Source organism: Bufo bufo, chromosome 2 (assembly GCF_905171765.1).
Source record: "Bufo bufo chromosome 2, aBufBuf1.1, whole genome shotgun sequence".
In the NCBI taxonomy this organism is placed as follows: domain Eukaryota; kingdom Metazoa; phylum Chordata; class Amphibia; order Anura; family Bufonidae; genus Bufo; species Bufo bufo.
In genome coordinates this window covers 131,968,381-131,981,222 of record NC_053390.1, presented here as the reverse complement: position 1 = coordinate 131,981,222, position 12,842 = coordinate 131,968,381, and positions in this window count along the sequence as shown.

Sequence of the window (12,842 nt, the reverse complement as noted above, 5' to 3'; positions counted from 1 at the left end):
TTACACTTGCTCACCGATGTGATGTCGACAGCGAGCAGGTAAACAATGAAGAGAAGGCAGAACTTGTACAAGCACTGCTTTCTCTTCAAACAGCTGATCAGCAGGGTGCCGGGAGTCAGACCCCCACCGATCTGATATTGATGACCCTGGAAGGGTTTCTTGCTTTCTGCTGTGACTTTGTGCTTGACTTTGGCTTGATAAAGTATCTACTGCTATTTGATGCTGCAACAGTTCCCTATTGAGTGAGATTATATTACAATATCCCTTATCACAAATCTCCCATTACCATGTGCGGCGTCTCACATATGTGTGTAAATGGGACACTTCAAACATCTGAATATATATATATATATATATATATATATATATGTTTTGAATTGCAATGTATGGTATTCTCTATTATCTGGCTGGCAAGTTCATTTACATCAATTCGCCCCTAGGTGTTTCTGGCACCACGTAGTATATATAGTGGGGGGTGTCTAGCTGAGAGCAGATTAGAATGTAGTCAGAGTAAGGAGAAGCAAGTTCATGGAGAAGAGGGACAGGCTAAAGTCACCATGTAGCTGTGTTCCTTTCCTCTGGGCCCTGATCAAGCCTGGAGAAGATAACTACAGAAACCAAGCACCAGACAGTGAGTCTATACACCAAGATGCAGAGAGCCTAGCGAGGGTAACAGCTAAACTTAGCTTATGGTCCTCATTAGCACAAGTGCCTGAGAGCAACTTTCAGAGTGCCAGGACACAAATGGACAGTTAGTGTGCAGAATTGTCCTTATTCACTACACAAGCCTGCCGGGTCATCTATTTATTGGAGTATCCTGCAAATAATGAAGCAGATGTGTTTGCCTGCCACAAGGGAGATCGCCCTTAAAGCAAGGGAACCTGTCACCTGGATTTTGTGCATAGAGCTGGGGACATGGGCTGCTAGATGGCCGCTAGCACATCCGCAATACCCAGTTCCTACAGCTCTCTGAGCTTTTATTGTGTTAAAAAACCTTTTTGATCAATATGCAAATGACCTGATATGAGTCCTGTGTCCGGAGATGAGTCAAGCGGAAAGGAGCCCAGCACCGCCCCGCGTCCTCCGAATCTCCTCCTTGCTGGCTGACGTCACAGAGCTGGAGCGCCGAAATCTCGCAATGCGCGAGCTAGCGCATGCGTAGTTCGTTCCCTGTGCTGATGCCAGTACAGGGAATGAACATGATGCCGACACTGCGCATGCACTAGCTCGCGCATCGCGAGATTTCGGCGCTCCAGCTCTGTGACGTCAGCCAGCAAGGAGGAGATTCGGAGGACGCGGGGCGGTGCTGGGCTCCTTTCCGCTTGACTCATCTAAGGATACAGGACTCATATCAGGTCATTTGCATATTGATCAAAAAGGTTTTTTAATACAATAAAAGCGCAGAGAGCTGTGGGGACTGGGTATTGCAGATGTGCTAGCGGCCATCTAGCAGCCCATGTCCCCAGCTCTATGCACTAAATCCAGGTGACAGGTTTCCTTTAAAGCATAGCACATAGTATTTATATATATATTAGCATCTTTAGTGCCAGAGTGCTGTAAAGAGTGAATTTAGGATTACCACCAGGATCCTTGCCTGTAAAGAATCAGCATTAGAAGTATCCCTCCATTGACAACTGCCATTGCCTGATAATAGGATTACAAGTCAACTTATTATTACTTATGCTATGCAAAACGCTTTCCATTCATGAACTGTACCAGCTGTCCAGAGACTATTGATTCTACAGTAAATGTTCAACTGGTTTACAACAAGCGACTCCTCATTCTTACTACTGCTACTCTCAACATTTGTTCCCAACAGTGCTGGCGTCACGAACACAGGGGCCCAGCCACAAAAGCACCTTACACCAATTACCATCAAGGGCACCTCAGCTTCCATCTGGCTGGTGTTCCCTGCAACCGAGAGTGCCCAGAGGATTTCGTGCTGTCTTCCCATCCACTGTATGCCAGCCCAGGGAGGCATCTGATAACCGTGAGTACATGAACTATTGCACCCATCGGCCCACCGTGAGCCTCACGTGTTTTCCCCTGTGGTTTGGTAGCATTACACATGGTGCTTACATTTTAAAGTGTTTCTCACAGGGTTTAATAATAAACTTCAATTTTTGTATTATTTCCATTTGCTTTTCTGCAAAGCATGTGTTGATCGTTAAAATATTGAATCTCATCAAGTACATAATTAGCATATTGAGAGCCATGTGAGTGGTTAATGCCTCAACCTTGAACGAGCTGTTCCAGTAATAAAGAGATGTCAGGTAAAGCTCTTCACAGGATGATACTCGAGCAGCAGATTGTCACAATCAAGGGGCGGTGTGGCTTATATAAAAGAGAATGTACTTACCTTCCAACTATCCCAGATCTGGCGGGACAATCTCACATTTCGGCTGCTGTCCTGCAGTCCCAAGAGGGCTGTGGCATGTTCCGATTTCAACTGTATCTGTGTCCTAAGGATACAGTAGAATACAATGGTAAAGCAGGGAGCCATCGACTCTCTGCTCCACCATTCCCCGGCCTACTCCTTCCCCAGCAGGCATGGGCAATGCATTGATGCTATTGTGCCCACTGCGCTGAGCATAACAGCAAACAGTCTGGGGAATATTGAGCTGTATTCATCAGGAGAATGGGGCTAGGTGAGTATTACTTTTTATTTTATTTAAACTACAGGGGTATTATTATTATTATGAGGGAGCACAAGGGGGCAGTACTATTGTGAGAGGGCATTAAGGGGGCAACACTATTGTAAGGGGCACTAAGGAAATGGCATTATTTTGAGGTGGCATTATAGAAGCAGCACTAATGTGAGGGGCACTAAGGCAGCATAAAAACTGTGCGGGGACAATAAGAGGGAGCACTTACAGGGAATTCTTACTTTAATGGGGCACTAACGAGACATTACTGTAAGGGGGCACTAACGGGACATTACTGTAAGGGGGAACTAACATGACATTACTGTGTAGGGCCATTAATACTGTGAAGGGGCAAAGGCAAGAGTAAAGAGGGGGGTAAATGTAATCATGCTAAAACATAACTGTTAATAGTATCAGTTAAAAAACAGGAAAGGGGGTTGTATATCCCATGACAAATGGAATGCGGCTAGTGTATACAAAGAGATGACAAAATTCCATATCTCTTCTATAAACTATAGTTATAGAAAATCCAAGCAAGGTTGGTTTTACCAATGCTATCGTACTTGTCTGGCAGAGCTAACAAGGACCAATCAGCAGGATATAAACACTGATGTCTGTACGGTGGGATTTGACATTTAGAGGTCTGGAGCAGAGTCAAATACCGGGAACTACTGCCAAAGTGAATGGTATTAGGTAAAGACGTTATAGGGTTGGATAGTTCTCCAATTGGATAGCGTGGGTATTAGGAGATGGTTCCCAAACCAGATATATACAATATAAAAGGACTCCTGTACTCCACTTTGAATTTCAGTATAAAGCTTTATTTAGTGCGGTTCCAGTCAAAAAACGTTTTCGGCTGAATAGCCTTCTTCAGTGTAACCGGATTGTGGCCGCAAGGTGTGCAAAGCTGAGTGGGGGTGAATCCCTCAGTGGGTGGCAGGAAACGCTGCTCTTGGTTGGGCTCTATGTCCCTTAGGCACGTGGTCCGGGAGGCTGAGGCCTGTAGTCCGGGTAGCCATGACTACCCGGACTACAGCTTGAAAAAGGCTCAAGTGTAGAGCCGAAACGTTGCACCACCTGGGTGAATAAAGGTTCACTTTCTTTTATCTCTTGGAGTGCCGCCCGTTTTTCTGGATTTATATATATATAAAATGCTTATACTGTACTTCAGCATACTATAGAAACATCTGGCCAAAATATCCAAAAACACTGAAGCAGTAAACTTTGTAAAAAAAAACTTTTATGTCACTCTGAAAACATTTGGCAACGTCTGTACAGCTTTCAATGATATCAATAGTAACCGAATAAATTCCAATGCACTAAGCCCCCTATGTGGTGGCTGTTTCTAATATACTGTTGAAGGGAAACAGGAAATTTATCAAGGTATTGATGCCAGTTGTCTGGTGTAAATATATTGAGAAATACAGTGTTCAGAATGAATGCAATATTTACAATGGATCTGTTCCACTTTTTCCTACAAAGTAGTTGGATAAAGTGGGTGAGGCAGAGTGTGACTGTCATGGGGGTGAACAAGTGAACCCAAAATTCCACCCATACCTCTGTCCCTGCCTACTTTCATGACCACCGTACGTGGCGGACCACAACTGGTCAATGTTCCCTGCTTAGTTACATGCTGGGGCTAACCAGGGAAAAGTAGAGGGAAAAAAATAATAAACAATGCGACAGGCGGGCAAACAAATACTGAGAAAAAAACTGATCCAAAGTACTCAGAGTAAAATGTACTAGATCAAAACAAAGATAGAACAAAGAAGCTAAATCAGAAAGCAGATCACTAAACAATACCATGCCAATGTCATACACAAGCGTTCATGTCCAGGTCCAAATACACCAGGGAGAAGCGAATCCAAGAACAAAGCCAGGATTAAACCAGGAGATGCAGAAAAGCCAAATCAGAATCCAAGAATCGGGTCAAAAGGAGTAGCCAAAGTCAGAAGTCAGGGGCTCAGAACAATCTACAATACAAAGCGCTGGTGAGGTACAACCATTCACAGACAATTTGTGACCAACAGATTGCCTGTTTAAACATGCCACACTTACGGGTCACGTAATGCACTGCCCAGCGTCACGTGACCTATGACGGCAAAATACCTGACGTTTCCCTGGCAACTGGACGCTGACACATACACGGAGAATCGCATCTGCTGGCGCTGGAGGTGACAATGACTTTTTAGTACTTTTTATTAATAATTCTTTCCTCTTAATTAAAAAAAAAAAACTATAAATTCATAAAAAATTTCAGGATTCATGAGGATGATGCTTTAAGTTCCACATTGCCTGGGATTTTTTGACACATCAGTACCAGGAACCTGGGTGGGTGAGAGTCCTTATTAAATTAAATTTTGCTATAAGATCTGCGTACGCCCCTGCTTATTGTTAATTATTAACCTCTGTAAGGGATCTGTCACGGATGATATTGCAGATAGCTGGAAGTTATGGATAAACATCCGACTGGCCTGATCCCAAACTGAGGAGCATAAAGGTGACCCCTGGAAAACCCTAAGAGCTCACCCTGACTGCTAAGCTCATACAAAGGTCTCAGAGGTAGATGATTGCATGCCCTCGTACCTAGACTGTGTGACACCTGAAAACCCTATAATAGTGAGGGGACACGACCACCGACTCCCTGCACTTAATACGGAGGGAGTCAGGGTCACCTAGAATCAAGCCAGCAAGTAAACACAAGACAAGAAAGGACTTATCTGAACAAGCAGTAACAGAAGTCTCCAGCAGTGATCACTTCAATCCAGGAAGTAATATAAACCGCAAAGTGAGGCAGTATGGGAGGGAATATAAAGGGAGGCAATTAGTGTGAATAGGTGACAGCTGGGAGAAGGAAAGGAGATGACAAAGTGAAACCAAAACAAAGAACATCATGCAAGAGGTACAGAAGAACGTCTGCCAGACCTTCTCAGAGAGCTGGCGGTGACAGGTTCGCTCTCTCCAAGGGGTCGGCAATGACAGACTTCGCATAAACAGGGGGGTATAAGTCCCAAAGGTGCTTTATTTTGGCACTTCAGCACCAGCACAAAACATAAACAAAGCAAAATAGGCACTACCTAATACATAGGTCGCCTCTATCTCACCTATAGAGCGCAGTTCACACCCAGGGTAGGATCTGGCTTTTCTCAGCGCAGTTCACACCCAGGGTAAGATCTGGCTTTTGTCAGCCATAGAGATCCAGCAGCCTCCTGGCTTTCAAACAGCCTCGTGGCCCCCAACGCTCCTGGCTGGAACCACCCAGAGCCTCTGCAGGCTTCCTTTACCAAGTCTTCCCTGGACTCCTACACTGAGGGCTGGTTTATCCCCCAGTGATTAAACCCAGCTGGCCTCACCTGTGGTGGAATAGGGGTGTGGACTGAAATATCCACCTCCTCTACACCTCTATCATGTATGAGGCCTGTCACTGCCTCACACCTCTTTACAGGTGTTTTCATGGCAAACGTTCTGGTTCTCAAGCAGACATAATTTGTGTATTATGGTGGTTGTTAAAGGGGTTCTCCGGGAATTTAGAAAATGAAAATACTTACAGTTGTGTTCAAAATTATTCAACCCCCACTGAAATTGAGTGTTTTGGCCAGTTTGACATTGATTTTGATCATTTCAGTCATCTTGTTTACAATTAAATCAAAGAGGCACTTGTAAGTCAGACAAATATAACATAACATTTATAATGAAATAACCACAAATGTCTTTTCTGTGCTCACATCATTATCAGTTTTATTCAACCCCCAAGTGACATTCAATCTTAGTACTTAGTACAACATCCTTTTGCAGTTATAACAGCTTTTAAACGTGAAGCATAGCTTGACACAAGTGTCTTGCAGCGATCTACGGGTATCTTCGCCCATTCTTCATGGGCAAAAGCCTCCAGTTCAGTCACATTCTTAGGCTTGCGCGCTGCAACTGCTTTCTTTAAGACCCACCAGAGGTTCTCAATTGGATTTAAGTCTGGTGACTGCGATGGCCACTTCAAAATGTTCCAGCCTTTAATCTGCAACCATGCTCTAGTGGACTTGGATGTATGCTTGGAATCATTGTCCTGTTGAAAGGTCCAACGTCTCCCAAGCCTCAGGTTTGTGACGGACTGCATCACATTTTCATCCAATATCTCCTGGTACTGAAGAGAATTCATGGTACCTTGCATACGCTGAAGCTTCCCTGTACCTGTAGAAAACAGCCCCAAAGCATGATTGACCCCCCGCCATGCTTCACAGTAGGCAAGGTGTTCTTTTCTTCATGGGCCTTGTTCTTCCTCCTCCAAACATAGCGTTGATCCATGGGCCCAAACAGTTCTAATTTTGTTTCATCAGTCCACAGAACACTATCCCAAAACTTTTGTGGTTTGTCCACATGACTTTTGGCATACTGCAGTCGACTCTTCTTATTCTTTGGAGACAGCAAGGGGGTGCGCCTGGGAGTTCTGGCATGGAGGCATTCATTACGCAGTGTGCGCCTTATTGTCTGAGCTGAAACTTCAGTACCCACATCTGACAAATCTTTTTTCAGTTCCTCAGCAGTCACACGGGGACTTTTCTCCACTTTGCGCTTCAGGTGATTTCTCTTCACAGGAAGGGCAATGGCTATAAGAAGATTGCAAAGATGTTACACATACCAAGAGACACCATAGGAAGCATCATTCGCAAATTCAAGGCAAAGGGCACTGTTGAAACGCTACCTGGTCGTGGCAGAAAGAAGATTCTGACTTCGACTGCTGTGCGCTACTCACAGCAGTCGAAGTCAGCATCTTCTTTCTGCCACGACTAGGTAGCGTTTCAACAGTGCCCTTTGCCTTGAATTTGCGAATGATGCTTCCTATGGTGTCTCTTAGTATGTTTAACATCTTTGCAATCTTCTTATAGCCATTGCCCTTCCTGTGAAGAGAAATCACCTCTTCTCTTGTCTTCCTGGACCATTCTCTTGACTTCACCATGTTTGTAAACACACCAGTAAATGTCTAGAAGGAGCTGAGTATCACAGTCCTTTTAAATCTGCCTAATTGGTGCTTATTATGCTTGATTGCTGCTCCTTGACATCCACAGGTGTTTTCAATACCTGATCGAAAACACTTGAATGAACCTCTGTTCTTAAGAGTGGTAGTCTTTAAGGGGTTGAATAATTGTGTCAATGAAGAAATCACAAAATAAACATTTAATACTGTATTACAAAAACAATTGATGTCATTTTAGTTGCATTTGGTTCTTTAAAAAGTCCTTGTAAGATTTCATTCTGAACACAATTACAAATGTACACTAAATTCCCTAAAACCCTTTACAGCATTGGGGGTTGAATAAATTTGAACACAACTGTAAATATTACTATAATATAAATATATTTCCAAATACCTTTCATTAGTTATAATGGCTCGTTTTGTCTAGGGAGCAATCATTAGGAGAAACTGTCACGGATGTAGTATGAGAGAACACCAAAAGATAACAAGACAGAAGGGAAAAGACACTAGGCCTCACCGCTAGGGGGAAGGAAAAGGGTCACCACCTATGAAACCCTGCTCCTATCCGTATGGGCACCTCTCGATGGTAGAGATGCCCATACACAGGAACCTAGAAAACCCTGGTGGCCCTCAGATGCCCTAGACTTATGACAGGGCAGAGACAACCCGCTCCTTCCCTGGTGAAGGAACCAGCGTCTCACTGAGGCCTAGTAAACAACAGAGGGGGGGGGGAAATACAAAACACAACAAGCGGAACACTTAACTTCTAAGGATGATGGATGATCAGGACTTCAACTAGAACCACACTCCAGCTCTTCCAACACCAAATGAAGCTATCCAGAGCAAGGAGTGATAGGTGGAGTCAAACTAAATAGGGGAAGGTAAAGGTCACATGATCCACACCTGGACAGGAGGTGTGGACATACAAGCAACACACAGACAAAGTGAAACCAAAAGATGCTGTCAGATCATTAATAAGCAGATAATCTTTCAGATCTTCTCAAACCTGTCACCGGTGTGACAGAAACAAAATGGCCGCTGGCCTATTAGTGCACACAAAACCTGTCCTAATCACACATCCTCCTGTCTGCTCTTCTTGTCAGGGATTATGATCCTGAATACAGATGGTAAGATCTTTAGCTGAATCTCTGTAGGAAGGGAGACATGAAGAACTGAGTGGATGGACCTGACGCAGGTACTGGCTACCGCGCTCTCTTCCAACCCTGTACCCCACTCCCGTCAAGCCCCAAAATAACTACACATACACCAGGTTGGATTGAATCGGCCACAGCAGCCGTTTTATTATTGCATATTTTAACTTTTCCATAAAACTGTACAACGGCATATAACAACAACCCCCCGCACCCAACATATGTGTAACATATATTAATAACGATGCAGGTCCTTGAAGCCACAACTTTTGATTAAACCCTCCTCCGCTGAGTACTCCATCTTGCCACCAGCCGATGAGCGCTAGCTCGGATGCACCACTGATGGACCTACAAAACCTGCCATGGGACTCCAGCCCCAACCATGGACCCTCCCATCCTCCAGAACGTGTTATTCCACCAACTCCGAGGACCTCCTGCCGCCTTGACTGCCGTGACATGAACTTCGCCCATTTGCCAGCTGTGACGCCTAGAAAACAAAACAACCTGCACTATATACCATTCAAAACTGCAAACCAAGGGGAGGGAGGGTGGGAGCTGCTGCTTTTACAGTCTCCCTGCCTGCTGGTATCTTTCTAAAATTGCCTCTCCTTCTTCTCCTGCCACCCTATTTAAGCCCCCCCCTTTATCCAACCTACCTTTTAAAAACACACCAATCCCTGCCTAACCTCGCTCACTAATGCCTCCCCTCGTCACGCTGGTGTCACGGCGTGGTGTGGGAACAAATTCCAAACCGAACACAGAGGGGGAGGGGAAAGATATTAGGCCTGGAAACTAGGGATAGGGGAATGATCACACCTAGTGAGTCCCTAATCCGAGCCCTGACAACTGACAGTATAAACAGACCTTCGTGGTAGGAATATTCATACACAGGAACCTAAGCCCTATCTCACCCTAACAGGGCCCTGGAGATAGTGTAAGGACAACGGATGGCCTGTTCCTTCCCAGCTGAAGGAACAGGAAACCCCCTTAGGCCTAATACCAAAAGGTAGGGTATATAGAACAAACAAGAAATAAAGGAAAGACACTGAACTCCGAAGTATGCGGACGAGCAGGAACTCAGAGGAGAACCAACCCCAGCACTTCCAACATCCAAAAGGAGCTATCAACCACATAGCATGATGGGTGAGATCAGACTAAATAGAGGATGAGGAATGACCACTTAAGGTACACCTGAGACCAGAGGAGTGGTTATCTCCAGCAACAACACGGAAAGTGAAACTAAAGAGGCTGTCAATCACGTGCAGCCAGTCTCCTCGATCTTCTAGTCCCTGTCCCGGGTGGGATCGTGACAGCTGGCCTCCCCCCAGGCTGTGCCCTCTAGTCCGGCCATACTTGACGCAGGTATTGGCTACCGTGCTCGCTTCCAACCCTGTACCCCACTCCCGTCAAGCCCGAAAAGGACTACACGTATACCAGGTTGTATTGAATTGGCCAAAGCAGCCATTTTATTATTACATATTTTAACTTTTCCCGAAAACTGTACAACCAACCCATATGCAACGGCATATTACAACACACCCCCAACATATGTGTAACATATATTAACGACGAGGGAGGTCCTCGAAGCCACAACTTTTGATTAAACCCTCCTCCTCCTCGGGGTACTCCATCTTGCCCCCAGCCAATGAGCGCCAGCTCAGAGACACCACTGATGGACCTAAAAAAAACTGTCCCGAAAATACCAACCATGGGCGTCCAGCCCCAACCATGGGAGTCTCAATGCCCCCTTGTAATTCAAGATAACATAGATCAATACCAATCGCATTGAGATGCACCTCATCACTCTGCCAAAATGCCCCTGAGCCTTGCTCCAAATCAGCATGTCGTACAGCTACTGCCCCATTCCGCAACATGAACCTTCCCACTGCTCGATTCACCTTTATCCGGGCTTTGTTCAAACGGTCGGCTGACCGAGCCCCCGCCACACATGCCTGTATACCATGTCCGACCAAACGGTTACTAATCCCGGGAACAATGCCCAAATCCGCAACATATCGAATTTTATATCTCTGATCAGCTCACGGAAAGGTCTTGCCCCTAAATCGTTACCTCTTATGAGTAATACAAACACATCCGGGGGTCTATCCAATCGCACAAACCTGTGTATCTCTGGTAAGACACTACTCCACACAATACCTCTTTTTCCCAGCCAACCTAACTGTCACCCGTCCTGACATACAGCCGATCGCAATGCTCCCAAAAAACGTACGAATGACCCATGATCCAAACTAAAGCAGGTCGACGATCTGCAAGAGAGGTAAAAAGAAAGCTAAGCACTGACTAAACATTCGAACATAACTACTATTTTCAACATCAACAAAAAACCACAACCCCCCCTCATAGTTCTTAAAGGCGAGCTGGCCGTATATATGACCGAAAACGAAGGGATTCCCACCTACCAATACGCTTGACCACCACATCCCCAGCCCTGCGCCTTGCTGCCCCAGTAGTCGCCTCTATGCAAATAGAATGACCCATGTAACGCGCCCCATCCAAACCCAGACAAGTTAAACATCGAAGGAAAACTGCAAAAAAATGGAAACGAGACAAGAAAGATCCATCGTCATGAACCAAAAGCCGCCCAGACAATCCCTTTTTAACTGACCAGTAAACCCCCAAACATCGCACTGGGCACATCGTACATCCTGGAACTGCATAAAGGACAAGTCTATAGCCCTTCCCACTCACATCCGTCTTTGACCGTCTAATCCTAAACTCCAACCTATCGGGATAGAGATCGACGCCCTCTTGCAGTAAACCACCTGGTCTCCGGACACTACTACTAACTAATTCCTCCAAATGCAAAGCCCGAAAAAAGGCCAACGAAAAAGCTATCCTAAACACCGAAAACTTAAACGCTGACCTGTACACAGTCTCCACCTGCCTGCCCAAATATACCAGTAAAGCAAATGATACTGGGTGCCTATCATTCTCACTTCCCCTTTGGCGTCTTCAGTCCTTCAAAGCCTGAGCTACCAAAAAGAATTTAGTAACACGCGGCAAGCCTCTTAAGCGAAGACCAAAAGCTAAGCCAGCCACCACTCTATTCAATTTCGCTACGGACCAATCCTCATCCTTGCATTGACCCAAAAACAACAGCATAGGGGCCTCCAGATCGCTACCCTCACTATCCACATGCACCCCATCGTGCTACACCAATTACTAAAACAACCCCAAGCCCTAGCATATGCGTCCCACATATTCGGAGCCAACGACGACCGAATCAGCCTTGCTACCGTTCCTCCAGCAGATCCCAAAGAAAGGTTGGGCAGGAGAGGGGCACCTCCTCCGCCTCCGGTTCAGCGCCAAACACTCTGGGACCAAACACTGCAATAACTGTACCACTTGTAGCGATGACGCCGACAATGAATTGATTGCCTGCACCACTCCCAGATTATCACAATGGAAACGCACTATACGGTTACGAAATCTTTCACCCCCACAAGAAAACTGCCACTAGGATCGGTAAAAGCTCGAGAAAAGCTAAATTGCGCACCAAACCCCGTGAAAGCCACCATTTTTACACGCACCGCTGCCCATCACAATAAACCCCAAAATCCGTCCCCCCTGCCGCATTCGAGAATAATTCAAAATAGAAACAATTCACTGTCTCGCTCAAAATTAGCGACCGCCATTATAGGAGGCCAAAAAGGAATCCTAGACTCTCAGGTCATCTCGCAATTCCCTTCCCAACCATATATAATGATGAGGCGCTGACGCCTTGGAAGTCGCCATTGACAATCGTTGTGAAAAAAACTCTGCTCATCGGTATTATCCAACAAGCAAAGTTAAATTTTCCCAAAAGTGACTGAAAATCGCGTAGCTGAATCTTATTCAGACGCTGTACCCGCTGCACCATGTTTTTTAAATCCTCCAGCTTGTCTGGTGGCAACCGACATTCCATCTTTTCAGTATCAATAATGATACCCAAAAAACTTAGCTCAGTCGCAGGACCCAACGGGACACCAAAACGCGCAAACAAAGTTTCCAGTGTATGTAACAATAAAGAGCAAACCGTCGAACCTGGCGGACCTATGCATAGGAAGTCATCCAAGT